Genomic DNA, 19,653 nt, shown 5'->3' with positions numbered 1-19,653 from the left:
ACTGGGGATAAAAATCACCACAGGGAGATACCAACTCTGTTAGGGACGAAACCACAACAACAGAAAATTCACCAATAGTCAGATCGAACCACAAAGGGTTACCTCTGCTAGGGTAAAAGAGATAGGGATCGCAACTACCGAATACGGGGTAGAAGCCATACTCTGGTGGGAATAACCACAAATTAGGGTTTACATCTACCGAATACGGGGTAGAAAACCAAAAACTCTGCGTGGGGATAGAATAAATCACGAATCCGCACGAGAAACCAAAAATGAGGTTTATAACAAACCACAAACTACTAGAGAGCAGGCGAACAGGATTTACGACTACCGACTACTGGGTAGAAGACCAACAACTCTTGCTTGAGGAATAAAAGGTATATAAACACCAGTTCCGTCAAAAGGCAAGGAAAATTAGGACTTACAACTACCGGTATCAGGGTAGAAGCCAATCGACTCTTGCTGAGGAATGAAAGGCATATAACCACAAATTCCGCCAAGAGGAAAGGAGGAACAATAGGACTTACAACTACCGGTATCAGGGTAGAGGCCCAAAAACTCCGCTGGGGAACAACCCACTGGGAAGCACAAGATATTCGACAAAACGCCAATTCGGGAATATTCCGAAAAGACAGACTGAATCAATACACGTCCTATGAGAGTATAACTCAATAGGAACATCCACCCCAATATATATGTTGGGAGGAAACGGAAGAAACCGTCATCCACGAGGAAGTATCTCAGTGGGGAACTGCAGAAGGAAAGACAGACTTTTTCTGCTTATGGGGCTGACTCTATATGGAGAGATTTAAAACCCGACATCCGCTTGGGAAGATCTTTTAGAGAGATCTATGAAACCCATAGCAGGAGACGCAACAAACAAGAGATATATGGCAAAATAATGCAATATGAATATCTGAATGTTTCATGAATATGCATGAATATGTGTGTTTATGTTTGATGAATGCTGACAAAACAGACATATCTAACACAGCCGGTCCAGGAATCAAACGCCCGGTACTATACTTCCAAGGAAAAACCAACTGGAAAGCCAATCTGCGGAGATCCACATGCTATAAAGCAAAGATCTGCGGGTACTGCAGGGGAAACAGAGATATCAGGATACACCAAATCTCTGGGTAATGAATCAGCAAAAGTTCCAATTAGGGCACAGAAAGTCACAACGGGCAAAACTGCCACCAAGACGAATCTGTTGGGAACAAGAAAAAATCTCAAAAATATCTGCAGGGGATCTCAGCATCAACTGAGAAACAACAATCATAGCAACTCCAAACAAATCCGGGGAACAACCCACTGCAGGAGAACAACATCATCCAAGTAGAATATAACTGCATAAGCAACTCTACTGGGGAAAACCGTCAGCTACCCTCTTTCGGGGAACAACCCACTGAAGGAGAAAATACCACACAAGTAGATTCTGCAACAAACCACTCTACTCGGGGAGAACATGAATCTGAAGGGTCACATCAGTAGATTCTGCAATATAAGCCACTCTACTGAGGATCAAAAACAATCAGGAAATCAATCCAATCTCTGGATGACGGAGCTATCAACCGACCATACTGGGGATTGAAGATTCAACAGGCAATATTGCCATAACAACCGTTCTGCAGGCAATGCTGAGGAGCGATGGATGAAAATACTGGGATATCAACCCAATCAACTGCCGAGTAGGAAAATAAATCCTACTCTGCTGAGGAGAAACAACACTCTGATAGAGGGAAATCAACAACTCTACTGGCAACTGCACTGGAGAGAGTAACAACAACTCTGCTAGCGACTACGATGGGGATATCAATAACCGCTCCACTCGCGACTGTGCTGAGGGGATAGATAAAATACGGGGATGTTAACCCACTGACTGAATCTTCCAAAAATAACATCCATGCTGGAGAGAAACTGCTGCTGGAGAAAACTGAGTCTTCAACACCACTCTGCTCGCGATTATGCTGGGGAACAACCCCACTAACAACTTTACTTGAGGAACAAACCCCAACAAAGATCTGGAGAAAGTGATACAACCAAACCAGGAATGTGAACAAACGTCTTACCTGTTGGGAATCATACCACCCTTGGGAGAGCACTGAGACATCCTCAGGTATCCTTTCAACATTGTGAATATTCACTTTGTTTAAAACAACAATTTTGAAAATTTTGATTTGTTTAAAACAATGATATTTTATCAATTAAAACATGCAAAACATTTGTTGAATTGAAACAAATAAGAGTGCAAATAATTGGATAAAAGGCTCAAATTTATTTGATGGAATGGTAGTCTGCAAATGGCAAGACTCCATAGATCTGTACGAATTTGAAATCAGTGATATATATTGGAAGAGGGCTACATTGAACATAATGATCCTTTCTCTACCAATTTGAATCTCGATGTATTCGAAGCTTCAGTTGACGACGAATCGAGAATCCTCTGGCGAAAAGACGGCTGGTGAACAGAAAGTCTTGTAAGGATGCAGTTACTTGCCAAATCCCTAATTTTTGCCTAGATTGCCCCAGGGTGAGGTACTCAATCTAGCGGGATGCAAATATACTTTTTTTTTTATGTCTCTAACTTTTGCCTGGATTACCCTTGCGGGTTCTCCACCGAGATGCTCATTTTTGCCTAAGCCGCCCTTTTGGGTCTTCAACTTAGCGAGCTATTCTGTTTTTTTTTTGCATATACTTTTTTTTAGGCAAAGTATTTCTTGACTGCATCTGAATTCACAGGACGAGTGAAATCCTCCCCATCCATTGTTGTAAGCATCAAAGCTCCGCCTGAAAAGGCTCTTTTAACAACATATGGACCCTCGTAGTTTGGAGTCCACTTGCCCCTGGAATCGGGCACGAAAGACAAAACTTTCTTGAGCACGAGGTTACCTTCTCGGAACACACGAGGCTTGACCTTCTTATCGAATGCTTTCTTCATTCTCTGCTGATATAACTGACCATGACACATGGCAGTCAATCGCTTCTCTTCAATCAAATTCAACTGGTCATAACGACTCTGAATCCATTCAGCATCAGTCAACTTGGGACTTGAGGGTATAATTTTTCTTTTTTCTTTTGAAAAGATTTGAAAAATTTTTCCTGGTTTTTGATTTTTTCATCTTTTTCACCCTCTTTTTTTTTTTTTTTTTTTTTTTACATTACATTTGTAATGCCCCAGTTTGACTGTTTTGCTGATTCTCATGATACAGCTGAATGAGCTTCTTTGGTGCTCAAGAAGGCGGGTAATCTCATCAGGAATCCCCTTCAACATCATCTTCCTCTGCTTCGAATACAAAGAGTTCAAGATTGGGAGATGGCGTTGGATCATTATATTCAATGGGTTTAGAAATCCCTGCATAATGATTCTGGATAATGAAAAGCTTTTGAATTTAAACAAGCAAATCATTTATGCAGATGAAAAGATTGCTTTTGTTTTTCAGGGTTTTTTGTGATCACTGATTTCATGCAAAAAGCAAAAAGTGAAAACAAATGGAAAAACAAATGTTTAACAATGCATTAATTGAATGAAAACATCATTGTATTAAATGCTGCCAACAATGTCATCACTTCTCCTTTTGGCATGGGAGAAGGGTTTTAAACAAAGTGAACAATTACTCTGATCCATGGATGACCGTAGGAACATCTACAGCGACCCAATTGTGGCAGACACCACCAGGTATGACAAAATTGTTCAGATCTTCTGCATCCTCTTCCAAGATAGCAGCAGTTTCTTCTTCAGGTTGATCATCATGGATGAATCCTCCACTCGTGAACAAACCTTGCTCATTACATGCCCCAGAACAGTAGCCAATGCCAGCCCGGGATCGATTAACCAGGAATAAATCCATCAACAACACTTAGTCTGGCGAATTCCTCCTTGAGTTCACAACTCTCTTGTTCTAGATAATCCATCACTCTGGCAGAGTTGGCTCTGGTGTAGTACCGGTGAGGTGCGTCTTCAAAATAAATGAAGATCGCAGGGTCAGACCATAGGACGGGAGACCGGAATAAAACACCCGCTTATGCAAATGATGCATGAAGTGTTTGTGCATATGCTTGTTTTTTATTTCAAAGAAACTCGAGGGTTTTATTTGCAAACTTTGAAATATTGACATTTTGATCGTATATGAGAATATCTCATCAGATACATCAGGTGAAATTTTTTTCCTGTTTTTTTCATGTTTGAAAATTTTTGCAAATAAACTCCTTTGAGTTCCTTGAAAATTTTCTTTTTTCTGATGATATGGATGTAGATGAATGCATGAATGCATGAATGCAACAATCACACTCAAGGATCAAGCAAGGCACACCAGACAAAGGTCGTGGGAAAGCTCATTGTATCCCTAATATCAATCATCCATTTTGGTGGATTTAGGTTTTCACCTTATCAACACCCAAGTTCCATTGATATTAACGGTACATGAACCGGTTCTAACATCCTTAATATCAATCATCCATTTTGGTAGATTCAGGTTTTACACCTTATCAATACCCAAGTTCCATTGATATTAACGATGTTTGAACGACTCAACCACGAATCACGGGTTTGTTGAGGGTCACGAGCATGGAGTCTTGGTTAAGAACCACCCAAAGGGAGTGTACTAGGGTTTAAACCTGCCAGACATGTTCTACCAGAGGTTCCCATAATCATCGTCCCATCTCTCGGATATTATCGGAGGAACGAATACTCGTATTCCAAAAATATTCTCAAGAGAGACTCTTATGAGTGTAGTATCGCGTAACAATCGCATCAGATCTTACATCTGAACGACCTTCGCACTACGTCCTAAAAATAGGCCAAGATGGGTTTGGTAAACTAAGGTCCTTGGCTTCTAAGGCACATGATTGAACGAATAATGCCTAACCACAAATAACTTGTGTGACTTTATCAATCCAACATGACCTCCACCAAGTGAATGGACTCGCAAGTCAACTGGCTAAGGAATACTCCACACCAGTCAACAAGACTATGCCATTCTCCTATCCTAGAGTGCACTCGAGTTCGGGTATAGAACTCATCTCACAGAGATCACCAAAGAAAACAGCAATTGTATATCAAGCAATTCAAACATTACACTCAATACAGTTATCCCAAATTGTACAAAAATATGTCAAATAACACATAAACAAATATCATACAACAAGGGTGAAAAGTAGGCAATACCACCAGGGAAGGTCTAATGTGTTCCCCAGCAGAGTCGCCACTTTTCTGTAGCGGTGTATTCGTTACTATATGATCTATTGATTAAATCATAAGCAAAGTATACAAGTAAATAGAGTCGCCACCGCACTTTTATTTATCCAAAGGATTGGCTAAAAAGCGAACAAAAACCTAAGAAGTTTTACACGTAGAAAACTAATGAAAAAGATCAGAGAGTCTGGATAAGGGGTAAATTACGCAATGGGAAGGTGTTAGGCACCCATCACGTCCTAGGTACTCCTAGGGAACCTTTTTCACACTTGTTGTATAAGAGAAATATTTATTTGTTTTTGACATATTGTGCAAACATGAGTGGGATGATGAGAAAAGAATGTACATATTAATTATTTTTGTGTTCGAACGGATGAACCCGTTGCCTACGTACCTTCCATCAAAGGTAAGGATCAAAACGCCGTAGTTCGGCTAAAAAATTTCCAAAACATGGGTGAGTTCATTTTAAAATAATAGCACTAAGGCTTTACGTTATCCACGGGAGAAAACTCAACCTTATGAAACAACAAGTCCACCATGTGAGAAAAGCTTCCACTTGCTAGTGAGGGGTTAACCCTATAATAAGCAAGGAAGACTTACAATTCAATCAACTAAGGACAAATAGGTGAGGTTAACATCAACCAACTAGGATAAATCAAACCTATGGCTAATGTATGAAAACTTAATATACATGGACAAAGCCACAAAATCATTTGAATGGGTGAAGTTATTTGGATTATTTACAAAAAGGTCAAAGTATGATTAAAGTCAATTCAAAATGAAGTATTTACAAAAAATGAAGTTTGGAAAATCATGGACTTAAGGTCCAAGTTTCTAATTTGAAAAGAGGTGAGAACGTTTGCACAACATGTATATACAGGTTTGAAAAGTCAACAATGTGAAAAGGATTTGTAACAAAAATGGATGGATGGTGGAATGTAAAACTTCCTAGAGGTTCACCTCTTGAAATCATATAGAAGATGATTCAAGTGTGTCCTTTGGAATGAGGGACAAAGCAAGTTAGTAAAATAAGGGACGAAGTGATACCGGATGCCACTCAATGGTCTTACTCCAATCTCACACAAAAGCGGATACCGGATACCAATAAATGGATTTACACCAATCTCCTAAAATGAACAATGATACCGGATGCCAATAAATGGTCTTACTCCAATCTCACACAAAGCAAAACAAAAACAAAACATGGAAGTCAACTGCCAATCTATCTGGACTTAGGTTAACCTCCACATATGATCATAGGAAAAACAAATGCCAAATTACATGGACTTACAATGAATCCTCACATACAACAACAAGCTCAATCAAAGAGCAAAGAGGATATGAGTGACCAATGAATTGGTCTTACACTCTATCCCTTCCATGTCATAGGAACAAAAGCCAATCAATATGGACTTACAATTGTCCTCAATGGGAAAACAACAATGTCACAAGGACAAATGAAATGATCATGCACTAATGGCAAACAAAGATGATAAATGCACCATGGCAATCAATGATAGTACATGCACAATGGCAAATCAAGTAATCATGTATAAATGAATCAAGTAATCAATCACATAAATTCAAGTAGCACACACTATAACCATTCAATGAGGCTCAAGCAAAGGGTGAGGCATTAAAGCCAACTGGAATAGGGTTAAAGTTGCTCTTAACCTTGCCATTGAGGGGCTAAGGTGAAGCAGATGAAAGGGTATGAGGGGTGTGCCTCATCACTCTTATCTCTGGTCAGAGAGAGTATTGAATATCAGAAGGTGTGGGAGTTCAGAAAGATGGAACTCTCTCCACAAATTAGACTCGATAGATCTTGGGTTTGGATCTCAATGCTACAACCATGTAATGGGAGCAAGGAGAAGACTCACAGAATAGTGGGAGATAGGCTACATATCTCTTATATCCACCAATTGCCTCAAATGAGGACTTTTCCTGCTTGGGACAAACATAAACAATCACAAACATCGCCTCTTAAGGAGGACTTCAGACAGTTGCCTGGCTAAGTAACAAGCCAGGTCTTCTAGACTACATGGAGAAGAAGGTGCTATACCTCAATGCAAATGCTATACGAGCAAAGCAATGCAAGTTCTTAAGAGAACTGAGCAACTATGGGTACCTGAAATCAATCAAATATAATCAGCATCCCAACAGAATCAAACAGACAAGGTAATAAACCAATAGTCAATCACAATCAAACATGTGCAAAGCACAAGGCTCAAAGCTCAAATGAGCTAAGCATCCTACAAAACAAACAATTAGTCAAATGAATTCAACTCAAATATGAATCAACCTCCTTAAGGCATTAGCTTTTTAACCTGAAAAGTCAAAGTCAAGCTCAAACATAAGTAACAAGACCACTAGGCCAAGCCTAGGGTCCAAAGGATGGAAAAAAATGTAAACAGCAAGTGAAACATAATCAATGTCAAGATAATTCAAATAAGAAGAGATCCCAATTGGTCTCATATCCAAACTATGCACTAATTTCATTTTATGCACAATTTAATACAAAGTGAGCAAAGTTGAACCACATATGAACAACCAGAATGATTTCAATCAAAAAAATATCAAAACAGCTCAATAAATCCCACAAAAATTATATCCTAAACAGAAGACATTCAATGAGCTACATATCAATTTTCATGCCATTTGGATAAAAGGAACTATGGGAATTAAATCAACATGTTAAGGCATGCAAAAACACAATCAAATCAAGTCACCAAATGAGTACCAACTTCAATCAATTGTAAAACAGTGATATCACATTAGAAATGGGTGGTACCAAAGCCAAATTAAAGCTATACATATTAGGAAGCACTCCACCAAATTTCATATTCATATGGTAAGGGATGAGTATTTAACAACACATATACATTTGTCACTCCTAAAACCAACCAAAATTGCTAAACAGCAATCAAAAATCCAAATCAATTAGAAAATGGATCAATTAAATCCACAAAAAATCATGGTGAAACCTAACACATACATTGTATCTCATGCAAAAAATCAGGGCCATAGGCCTAGGGGAAGCATGGAAAAATAATTCATGAACTCAGCCTAGCATAGTGTGACACATATTGTCACACTCAAATTAATTAAATCATATCTAACAAACCAGAGGTCCAAAAATTACAAATCATATATCAAAATCTCCAGGAATGTGTCAAGAATCAACATATGAAATTTCATTAAATTTGGATAAGGCATGAATATTTGGTGATTAAAATGGTAAAACACATGAATATTGCACACATGTCAAAAATCAATAAGCCAATTAAAAATTATGCCAGGCACAACTTACACTACTATGCCTAAAAAAAAGTAGATTAAAATTGGAGTCTATCAAAAAAAGTCCCATTTAATTTGGATTAAAATTGGATTTTATGTGAATTTTTAAAGTCTTGTAATATTTATTGAATAATTATTTAAGGATTAATGTGAATTATTATTCAGCGGATGGCAGTAACGTAATATCCCAAAGCCAAACCAAAACGCAGGTTCTTCATTAATGCCGTGGCAGCTCGCGATTGGCCGGTTTTGGTGGTAAACAAGATTTCGAAATTGCCATGCACAAAAGCGGATTGAAGCGTACTATTTTCCAGAAAGTGAAGTTGTTCTTCACGCGTTCATCCGTCCATCACCTTCAGCTGCGGTTTCGAGCTTTTCTTCACCAAATCGCGCGAACCTTATACCGTTGTGACCGTCTCTCCATGTAGATTACGGATATGTCAATGATTTCGGCTAAAGGTTAACGTGTAAAAAGATCTAATCGAAAGAAGTTTCACACACAAATATTCAGATCAACATATCTAGCTCAATACTTAACGGAATCGCGCGATTCAAACATCAAATTAACCTACATTCCACGCACTACATAAGCCATATCTTGATTTCGCGAATTAAAGATTTCGAAAATTCACCTTCTTGAAGTGCAGTTGGAGATTCAGCGTGTTATTGGCCTTGATTCTTGAAAACAGATCACGATTGATGATGTATGAGGTGAATGGTGAAGAATTATGAGCTCAAAGATGCACGAGGAAGTGAATTTTTACAGCTGCCATGTGAGAACTCAAGCTTGCAACAGTTGGAAATGGTGCGGTTTCTTGCTTCAATTCCTTCAAACAGAACTTCAACAGTACCTACACATGAAGATTCAAACAAAAACTTGCAAGAACAATGGTGAATTTTGATGAAATGGTGAAAAAATCATATTGTGAAAATTTTGAGAAAAGTGAGAGAATTTGAGAGTTTTTTGTGATGAATCTGAAAAAGTGATTATCCTCTTGAATTCAGTTAGGATTAAGCTTTTATATGTCAAGTTAATCCACTCTCTAATCATGATTAGCCAAAAAATGGAGATTAGTGAAATATGCACATTTAAGCAATTTGGCATTTTTGCCCTTGGATGATTAGAACCAATGTAACAGTGATTTTCCAATTTGAACAAGTCACAAATCTCATTTAGAAGCTATTGGAATTGGTCCCATGCCAAAATTCCATGTAATTTGAGTTTTGGACCATTTTGCCCTTGCATTTTAATTGGTTCACTTAAAAAATGACCTTTTTATGTGAAGGCTTTTGGCAAAATGTGATGATGGATCATGAAAGTACATATCAAATGTGGTTTGCTCAAAGAAGAACCATCCAATTTGGACATTCCATGTGAAAGTTATGCCACTTTGAATTCGGGCATTTTCTGAAATTGATTTGATCATATCTTGCTAACCACACATGGGAATTGAGTGTTCTTGGACTTTTTGGAAAGGTGAGAACAAGATCTTCAACTTTCATGTTGGACAAAATTTCATTTGAAGCTTGTATGATGAAGTAATTTTGGGGAGAAAAACTTTCCATTTTTGGCAGGTGAGAATTACAGGTCATTTCCATTTTGGGAAACTTTTTGTCTGACTTCAAATCCTTCAACCTTGATCTTTGAAATGTCAAATGAGACTTGTATAGACATGAATGAGACTTTTCCAACCATCTCACACCTTCCAAATCCTGATTAAATGCACAGTTGACCACAATTGACTTTTCTAGAGTTTTGGTTGACTGAGTCATGTTCTGATGAATTCCAAGCCTCTTTCACATGAGATCTTGATCCAAAATGATATCACAAGTTGTATGAACTCTTGATGAATGATCATGGTGTCCAAATTCTTCAAGAATGGTCACCATTTAGCTCAATGGCTGATTTTGACTGTTTTGACTGATGATTGCTTCAGCTGCAAGAAACAAGGTTAGATGACAATATTTTTGTACATTTGGTTAGTAAACATATGAAAAGCAAAGATATACAAATGCAATACATGCTTGGTGATCAAGAACCACACTCACAAGGTATCCCACCCACTAAGAGGGAAACTAGGGTATGCAATGATCCTTGAGGCAATGATATGAGATGTTATGGGCCATGAGGGATCTTAGGGCCAAAATTGGGGTCTTACAATTATCCATTATGCTAAAAACAGTCCAAAAACATTTATACATTATCCAAAGGTCCAAAATTACATTAAAAAAAAACAAGACTTGAAAACCAAAACTGCTGTAAATCCAGCAGACTGAAAACAAAGTCCTCAAAAAAGCCATTTGCCAAAACCCCTGTTGAAGTGAAGTGCCCCCTAATCCAACCTCCAACTAGAGATGGCGCAGACTCCTTTCAATCAAGGTCTCTTCATTTGTGTGACCTGCAAAAACAACTCAAAGGTTAAAAGTCTTTTCAAATAAGCACTTAAAAAAAGCTGGAAAATAAATTGGTGAATTAAACAGATTAAAGCTTTGCCTAGAAGATCATAACGAACACCCAATTCGAACAACTGTGAATTCACGAGATAACAATCCCACAAAATCTAGGATGAAAAGAAAAACTGACAAATAATTTAAAAATTTAAAAATTCATCATGAAGACTTAAGAAGCTCATCATATATACCCATAACACGTTAACAGGAAGGAGGACGAAAAAAATCAACAAAGGCCAGGAACCACAACCATAGTTTTTCCAGTTAACATTCATACACTAAAAAAAACAAATAGCATCCAAAGAAAAGGACGAAATAGAGGAAGACGAAGAGAATTAAAAGGAAGAAAAGACTCATCTGAAGCGTAGTGATGAAACTCGCGTCGTCGGTGAACCGTCCTCAAACCAAGTAGATTTCTTCTCCTTTTTGCTTAAACTTCATATCATTGCACTCACCTTTCCAAACCGAGTAGAAACCCCATGTTATCCTCTTTAAATCGTGACTGTAGAAGGTCAAATTTCAAAACTTAGGGTTAGGGTTTCAACAGATGATGGTTGATGTTTAGGTTTTGATTCGTCGTTAGAACGAATTAGGGTTTGTTGGTTGCGTGAGAGGTTGTTGAAGTTAGGGTTTAAGTTTGTTTTCTTTTTTTTGGAGCGTCGGTCCGGCTGTTTGAGAGAGGTGTTGGAAGAACTGAGGCCGGATTTGGATTCTCCGGCCAAAAAGAGGTAGAGTTTGTGTTTTAACATTTAGGTTTTGGGGTGGGGGTCCCCGGAGAAGGAGGTGTCGCCGCCACGGTTGGCCGGCCACCACCGTCTTCTCCGGCGGGTGTTGGTTGTGTGTGATGACGGAGAAAGAAGCTCAGTTGCAGAGTGTTCTTGAGGTTTGAGAGGTGAAGAGAGAGAGAGAGAGAGAGAGAGAGAGAGAGAGAGAGAGAGAGAGAGAGAGAGAGAGAGAGAGAGAGAGAGAGAGAACAGATTGAAAAATGAATTTTTTGGTTGAAAAAAAGAATTTAAAGTGGGGTCTGTGGATGAGCACGATGGTGACAAGTGTCTCCATCATGGACACTTATCACTAATGGTTTGATTATGTCTGGTGGATTTGGTGTGGCATCCATAAATCCTTACCGTGTCCTAGCATAGATATCATCCGTCCACCCTCATGGACTTAATCAAGTCATGAAATCAAACGGTCCTTGATTCACTTGCACGGTCAATTCATTGACCAGGTAATCCATGGGATTCATGGGCCCATCATCCCTTCAGATTGGGCTTAGAGACTACCTTTTGTTATTTGAACCCCCTCTGTTTCAAGCACAGCGCCCAGATTTGAGCCTCTCTTACTCAGCCCATTTTCTTTTATTTTTTTGACTTGTTCATTTATTTTTCTTTGTTATTTTTTATATATGCATATAAAATATATATATATTAGAATATTATGGCTATAAAAAAAAGACAATATTTTTATTTAATTTACTTTCTTTCAAAATTATATATATATTGTTATTATTATTATTATTAATACCTAATTATTCAATTATTTGGTTATATCATTATTATTTAATTACTTATATTATTTAATCAAATAGTCCATTAATTATTTAATTGATTAATCATATTATTATTACTATCATTTATAATTTAAATAGTTACTTATTTTTGTGGAATGTGTGTGCATTATTATTTTGTATCTACTTATGTGTACCAAGTCTTGAATGCATATGTATGACGTGTTATAATTGTGACAAGATTATGTCAAGTTCACCGATTTAAAATCATTCAAACCAATTTCGAAAATAAATCACATATTTCTCGATTCAAAGTCGAGCCCTTTTTCAAACACCTTTGTAAGTCGATCGCTTTTAAAAGCATCGCCATCAACCTCACATAGCTTACTCTTGGGCTTTTTTACAATGAGACCTATTCGATTTTAATTAATCGATTAGGTGAACTATTCACTAAATAAATTCAATTCATTCACAAAATACAAATTTAAAACCTCTATCCAACATCGAGTATTCTTTATTAAAATCAAATTAAAATATTTAATCACAATTAAATACTATTTCATTTAGGAATAAAAAGGAGATGGTTTTGAGTTTTCAACTCCTCTCCTCGATTATTTGAACACGAATTCTTTTACTCGGTTAATCGAATAATCGTCGATTCTAATCCACCCAAGCACAAATAAATCAAGTCCTTTTATAATAAGAAATGAAAAGGGAGATGACTTTGAGTCTTCAATTTTTCTCCTCAACTATTTGAATACAAGTTCTCTTACTTGGTTAGTCAAATAATTGTCGTTCCTCTACAAACCTCCAAACCCCGATAAAATCAAATTATTTTCACAGTAAGCTAAATGAAAAGGGAGTTGACTTTGAGTTTTCAACTTCTCTCCTCAATTGGTTGAATACGAGTCTTCTTACTCGGTCAGTCGAACAATTGTCATTTTTCCACAAACATACAACTTAATCAAATCATTTTCTTAACAAACTATGTGAAAAATGAGATGGTTTTGAGCTTTCAACTCCTCTTCTCAAATGCTTGGATATGAGTTGTTTTACTCAGTCATTCAAGTACTTGTCGTTCATTCTAAAGTACGTCAACTATATACAACCTTATTTTCATAAGTACTCAGATGAAACAGAAAGCGGTCTAGAGTCTTCTATTCCTTTTCCCGATTATTAGGATACGAGTTGTCTTACTCGATTATCCGAGTATTTGTCATCCACTTAAAACACCTTAATTATTATCAAATCCTTTCTATAATTAAGGATGAAAAAGAAAGTGGTCTAGAGTCTTCTATTCCCTTTCCCGACTGTTAGGATACGAGTTGTCTTACTCAACTATCCGAGTAATCGTCATCCAACAAAAAAACATCTCAATCAAACAAAACATCAAACATATTAATCCGACTTGTCACCCTCGTGTGACCTAAACTATTTTCAGAAGGAACACCATTTAATCCTTTCTAATGCGCATAACAAACCAATGCTTAAGCCTCCGCCGAGAGTAGACAAGCCAACGTTTAGCCTTTGGAACGCGATCTAAACAGTTGTTCACTAAAAAACACCAACCAACCGTAGTTCCCCGAACTACGAATGCTCTGACTTCCTTATTTCACCATAAGGATACGTAGGCAGGAGATTGATGTATCTTCGCGAGCACACTAATAAAAAAACCAACCCCTTTCCCTTTCTGAGGTTCTCATCCATTTCAATTTCTAATATTTTATAACCCAAAGATAACAAACAAACATAAATTAACATTCAAATCACAAAATTGAACTAAAAGGTTCCCGTTGAGTACAACGGACGTGAGGGGTGCTAGTACCTTCCCCTTGCGTAATCAACTCCCGAACCCGAATATGGTTGCGACGACCATTATTCCATTTCCTAAAGGTTTTATCGATATTTTCCTATTCCTTCATTGGGATAAATAAAGTTCGGTGGCGACTCTGTTCGAACATAAATTTTTTCCGCGGCCATCGTGAGGAATCGTATTTTTCGAGATACAACAGATGGCGACTCTGCTGGGGAATAGCTCCAAGCAAAAGAGAGTGAAGCCTAATATAGTTTTGTTTCTGTATTGTGTGTTAATCTTGTTTGTTTGTTTGTTTTTTTATTTATTCTGCTATTATTATGATGTCATAATTATTGTCTGGTGTTTCTATTGGCTATGTATTATTGGGGTTCTCTGGTTGGTGACGTTTTGTGAGATAGGCTCTCTACCCGAGTCTGAGAAAAACCATAAGGTTAAGTTGGTGGTTGCGTAGTGGGCGCCCACAAGGAGTCTTCCTTGTTGGGAAGATACAAAGACCCCGCCTAGAGGAGATTCTCTTGAGATATTATTGCCCAACGAGTTTTCGTCACGATGATAGTATTCTCAAGTTGGATCAATGACTCTAGGGACCTTTTAACCCATTATATCTGGTGGTTATGTAGTATTTACCTGAAAAGTCCCAGACTTACTGGGTTAATACGAAAACCCCAATCATATGAGATCCCTTGGGCGTATTACTACCTTACAGTAGTATTCCCAACCTCGATCTATGACTCTGAGAACCTTATTAGAACCTTGGACTCGAGAGTTGTGTAGTATGGACCCACTAGGAGTCTTCCTCTTTGGGACCATACAAAGGCCTCACCCAGACGAGACTCTTTTTGGGGATGTTATTGGCGGATGAGTTTTTGTCATGAGAATAACCTTCCTAAATAGTGACTGATGACTTTGGGAACCTCTTAACTTTAGCATCCTCCCAAAAGGGTTTTGTTTAGTAACCAAGGATATCCACTCCCACTGACTGTATGTTGACCTACCTGTGGCTGCATAACATCATAACATTCATATTATTTTATTTCCAAGGAATCTGAGTGTGACAAGTTGCAGGAATTCAAGAAACACGGAATTAAGCAAGAGAAACATTTACTCTTTCAAGTTCAAAGATCCCGATTTAATGAGCTTAGGTGACTTGGTCTCTCAGATGCACCCGGTGTACAGAATCAACTTTGGGAAAAATAATGGCAATCTGCTCAGCATCCTCAACCAACGAGTAGACTATACAACTTTAATCACTTTGGCCCAATTTTATGACCTACCTTTAAGATGCTTCACATTCCAAGACTTCCAGCTAGCACCAACGTTGGAAGAATTCGAGCGTCTTGTTAGATTTACTATGAAGAACAAGCCACTATTTGAAGGGATAGATGAATCTTTGCCCCTTAAGATCATTGCTAGCACGCTTCACATGGATGAAAAGGAAGTAGAGGCTAACCTAGAGACCAAAGGGAATACCAAAGGATTTTTGCTAAGTTTTCTCTTTGAAAGAGCTCATACCCTATTAAAAGCAGAAAGTTGGGACGCTTGTTACTCTGCTATTGCGTTATCCATCTATGGCATCGTCCTGTTCCCAAATATGGATGGTTTCGTAGACATGGTTGCTATTTGTGTTTTCCTTACTGGAAACCCAATACCTACCTTGTTAGTTGATGTTTACTATTACATGAGCCATATGTACACTAAGAAGAAAGGAATGATTGCTTGTTGTGCTCCTTTATTATATCAGTGGTTTCTAGAACATCCTCCGAAGATAGGTGCTTGGGTTGAACAGACAGATGATAGTTGGCCTCAAAGATTGGGATCACTCTGATCCAAAGATCTTTCTTGGTATTCCAAAGAATACATCAACATGGACATCATATTCAGTTGTGGGGATTTCCCTAATCTACCACTTATTGGAACTCAAGGATGTGTGAATGCTAACCCGGTACTATCACTCAGACAACTTGGCTACCCAATGGAAAACCCTCCAGAGGCGAGGTCTTTGGAAGCTTTCTTGTTACTTGACTTTGGGGTTGAGAGTCCTAGCTTGTTCCAACGAATCAAAGAGGCTTGGAAGAATGTCAATCGAAAAGGGAAAGCTGATTTGGGGAGAGCAAATAGGATTACAAAAGAAGCATATTTTCATTGGGTAAAGGAAAGGGTGGAGATGATCAAAATGCCATTCGTCATTCGGACACCTGTACCTCTTCATGAACCTAAGCTCACCCATGTCCCTATTGAAGAAGTGGAGGAACTCAAGACCACCATGGTAAAGTTAGAAAAAGAAAATGAAGAGTTTAAGATAAAACTCCAACAAACCATCAATGAGAAAAACACCATGAAGTGGGAGCTTGAGAAAGGATGCACAGCTTCAGGCACATGTGAAAAAATTCAACAAAGAGGAGCATAAGAGGAAAAAGATCAAAGTGGGATTAGAACAAGCTGACTATTGTCTAGATACTCTTAAAGGTCAACTACGACGAGCTCAGAAAGAATGTCAAGACAATGAGCGTTGGTGGCATCTAGCCACAAAGCAAAACAAGACAATAAGAGATATACTCGGGGCTCAAATAAAAGAACTCACCAATTTTATTCGTCATGCAAAAGCTGAAGCAGATCAAGAACGCCGACTCAAGAATATAGCCACCGAAGCTTCTAGGGTTTCACCCATGATATGGGAGGAGATGTGTCGAGAAGTAAGAGATGCAAAAGAGTCTGCCAGCTATTGGAAGAACCAACTAGAGTCATTATACCAAGACAACTCCATATGGTTGTAGGAACGAGAGTATGTGATTGAAGACTATGAATCCTTTAAGAAGACTATAGACTTCTTGGAAGGAGATAAGGATAAGTTATGTGCAAAGCTCGATGGGCTAGTGGGGTTCTATAATTGGGCGACTAAAGAATTACCATAGAAGTTAAGAGACGCAGTTGAAGAGTTAAAGGAAGATAGCACTCCTCCAGCCATAATAAGTTTCATTCTGCTCTGTAGAGGGTTGCTGAAGAGATTCAAGGAAGAACTAGAAGAGCTCCAAGCCAGAAAGCCTGCTGTTTAATTTTCCTATGTCTTATATTTTATTCCTTTAACAATGTATTTTGAACTATGACCTTTTTGGACCCCTATGTTATGTACTTGAGTGAATTATGTTTAAAAATTACTCCATTATTGCTATTCTAAGTATTTCTTATTTCTTCTAATCACTAAACAACTAATGAAACTCGAACAATTCCCTGAAAATAAAATACGCATAACATCCGCATCTTCATTATGCATCACGCTTCATAAAAATTCAAAAAAACTTACCCAACCTTTTTACCCTTTATCCAGTCACACTGACTAATCAACACCGATACGAGACACGAAGCAAATACAAGATGACGTTAGAGCAAGTTGAGGCTAACCAAATTACCATGAGGACAGACATCAATACGATCCAAGAGAAAATAGATCAGCTGTTGGAGACAATGCTCGCAATTGCCCAAAGAGAGAGGATTGAGGATGAAGAAGCTAGGGCAAAAAGGAATGATAGCACAACAGGTTTGAACCCCCAAGACGAGAGTTTCGTCCCCACCAAGAAGAGACTGGTTCAAACCGGTAGGAGGCAAAGGATATGGGGATCGTGCAGAGCCTTCTGATGCGTCTACTCATCATGGATCCGAATTTGAAGATGACCCATACGATGCTTTCTATGTGCCTGATCAACCGAAGCCTAAGATACTTCCAGATTCTGCTGCAAATAGGCTCCGTAACTTGGAAAAGAAGATCAAAGCTATAAAGGGGAATAATATCTTCGGTGCCTCTGCCATGAACATGCATTTGGTATCAAATTTAGTCATCCCGGCTAAATTTAAAACTCCTGATTTCGAGAAATGCAAAGAACAGACTTGCCCAAGAAGTCACCTGGTAATGTACTTCAGTAAAATGGCTGCTCATACCGAAAACTACTTATACACTATTTCCAAGACAGTATAAGTGGAGCATCTCTGAGATGGTACATGAGCTTAGAGCAGGGGAGGATTCAAAGCTGGGAGGATTTAGCTGACGCATTTCTCCGTCAGTACAAATATAACTTAGATATGCCACTCGACCGAATGCAGTTACAAGGGATGGCCATGAAAGAAAATGAGTCATTTAAAGAATACCCCCAGTGGTGGAGAGAGTTGGCTGCTCAGGTAGAACCACCATTGTCTGAAAATGAAATGACCGGAATATTTGTGGACACCTTGAAGGACCCATTCTTTGATAGATTGGTGAGTAGTGAAACATTTGACTTTGCACATCTAGTCACAATCGGAGATCGCATAGAAAAAGGGTTAAGGGATGGAAAGATTCCAGGAGCTATGACAGCCCCTAGCGCACCGAAAAAGTATTCGGGAGGCTTCCCGAAGAAAAGAGAAGGTGAAACGAACCGTATATCCAGAGGCTATAAAGGGAAGTAACAGGCTTCATATGGCCAAGTCGCCGCTGTGGTACCCATACCTTACCAACAGCCAATGCAGCAACAACAAGTGTATCAACCACAACATCAACAACATCATCATCAGCAAAACATTGCGCCACCAAGACAACTCAAGCCAAGACCTCCAAGAAGGCAACTCGATCCCCTACCAGTACCTTATAGCCAGATATTCCCATATCTGCAAAAGGAGGGCCTCCTGACATTGAGGGAGTTAAAACCAGTTGTTTTTCCATATCCACCCGGATACGATGCGAACGCCCATTGTGAGTTTCACATGGGAGAACCTGGTCATACCTTGGAGAATTGTTTTGCATTTCAAAATCAGGTACAAGACTTGATCGAAGCAAAAGCCGTCTCTTTCACTCCGAGACGCCCGAACGTGAACACTAATCATATGCCAACACATAAGGATGCTTTCGTCAGTTCCATTGAGGAGAGTGATCAAGGTAAGTTGATCCGTAAGGTTGAAGAGATTCAAACCCCTATCGCCAGGATAGGAGCATAATTGCTGAAGAGTGGTCTAATCCCGGAGGAGCTAGTTATTGAAGAGAACAATAAAAAGTTGAGGAATTTTATACAATAAATGCTGGATCGAGGCGAGTTACATATAAATTACCGTGTTAATAGCAAGCACCAGGACGAGATACCCGTGGTGGACATCCCTTATTATGAGGTTAATATGGAAATACCTATAAGCCCATTGGTGATAGAGTTTCCATCACCGTTCGCGTATGAAGATGAGAAGGCGGTCCCGTGGATATATTAGCCCAAAGCTTTTAAGCAGGGGCAGGAAGACCAACCTTTGATGATTAACGAACCAAACGTCACCTCGATTATGGGGCCGACAGGAATGACACATAGTGGCCGAGTGTTCGCGCCAAGGACTGCTGATACTTCTGCAAAAGCCAAAGGAAAGGAAGTTGATGTCCAG

The sequence above is a fragment of the Lathyrus oleraceus genome, chromosome 5 (assembly GCF_024323335.1).
Source record: "Lathyrus oleraceus cultivar Zhongwan6 chromosome 5, CAAS_Psat_ZW6_1.0, whole genome shotgun sequence".
NCBI lineage: Eukaryota > Viridiplantae > Streptophyta > Magnoliopsida > Fabales > Fabaceae > Lathyrus > Lathyrus oleraceus.
Note: the sequence above shows the minus strand (reverse complement) of the source record.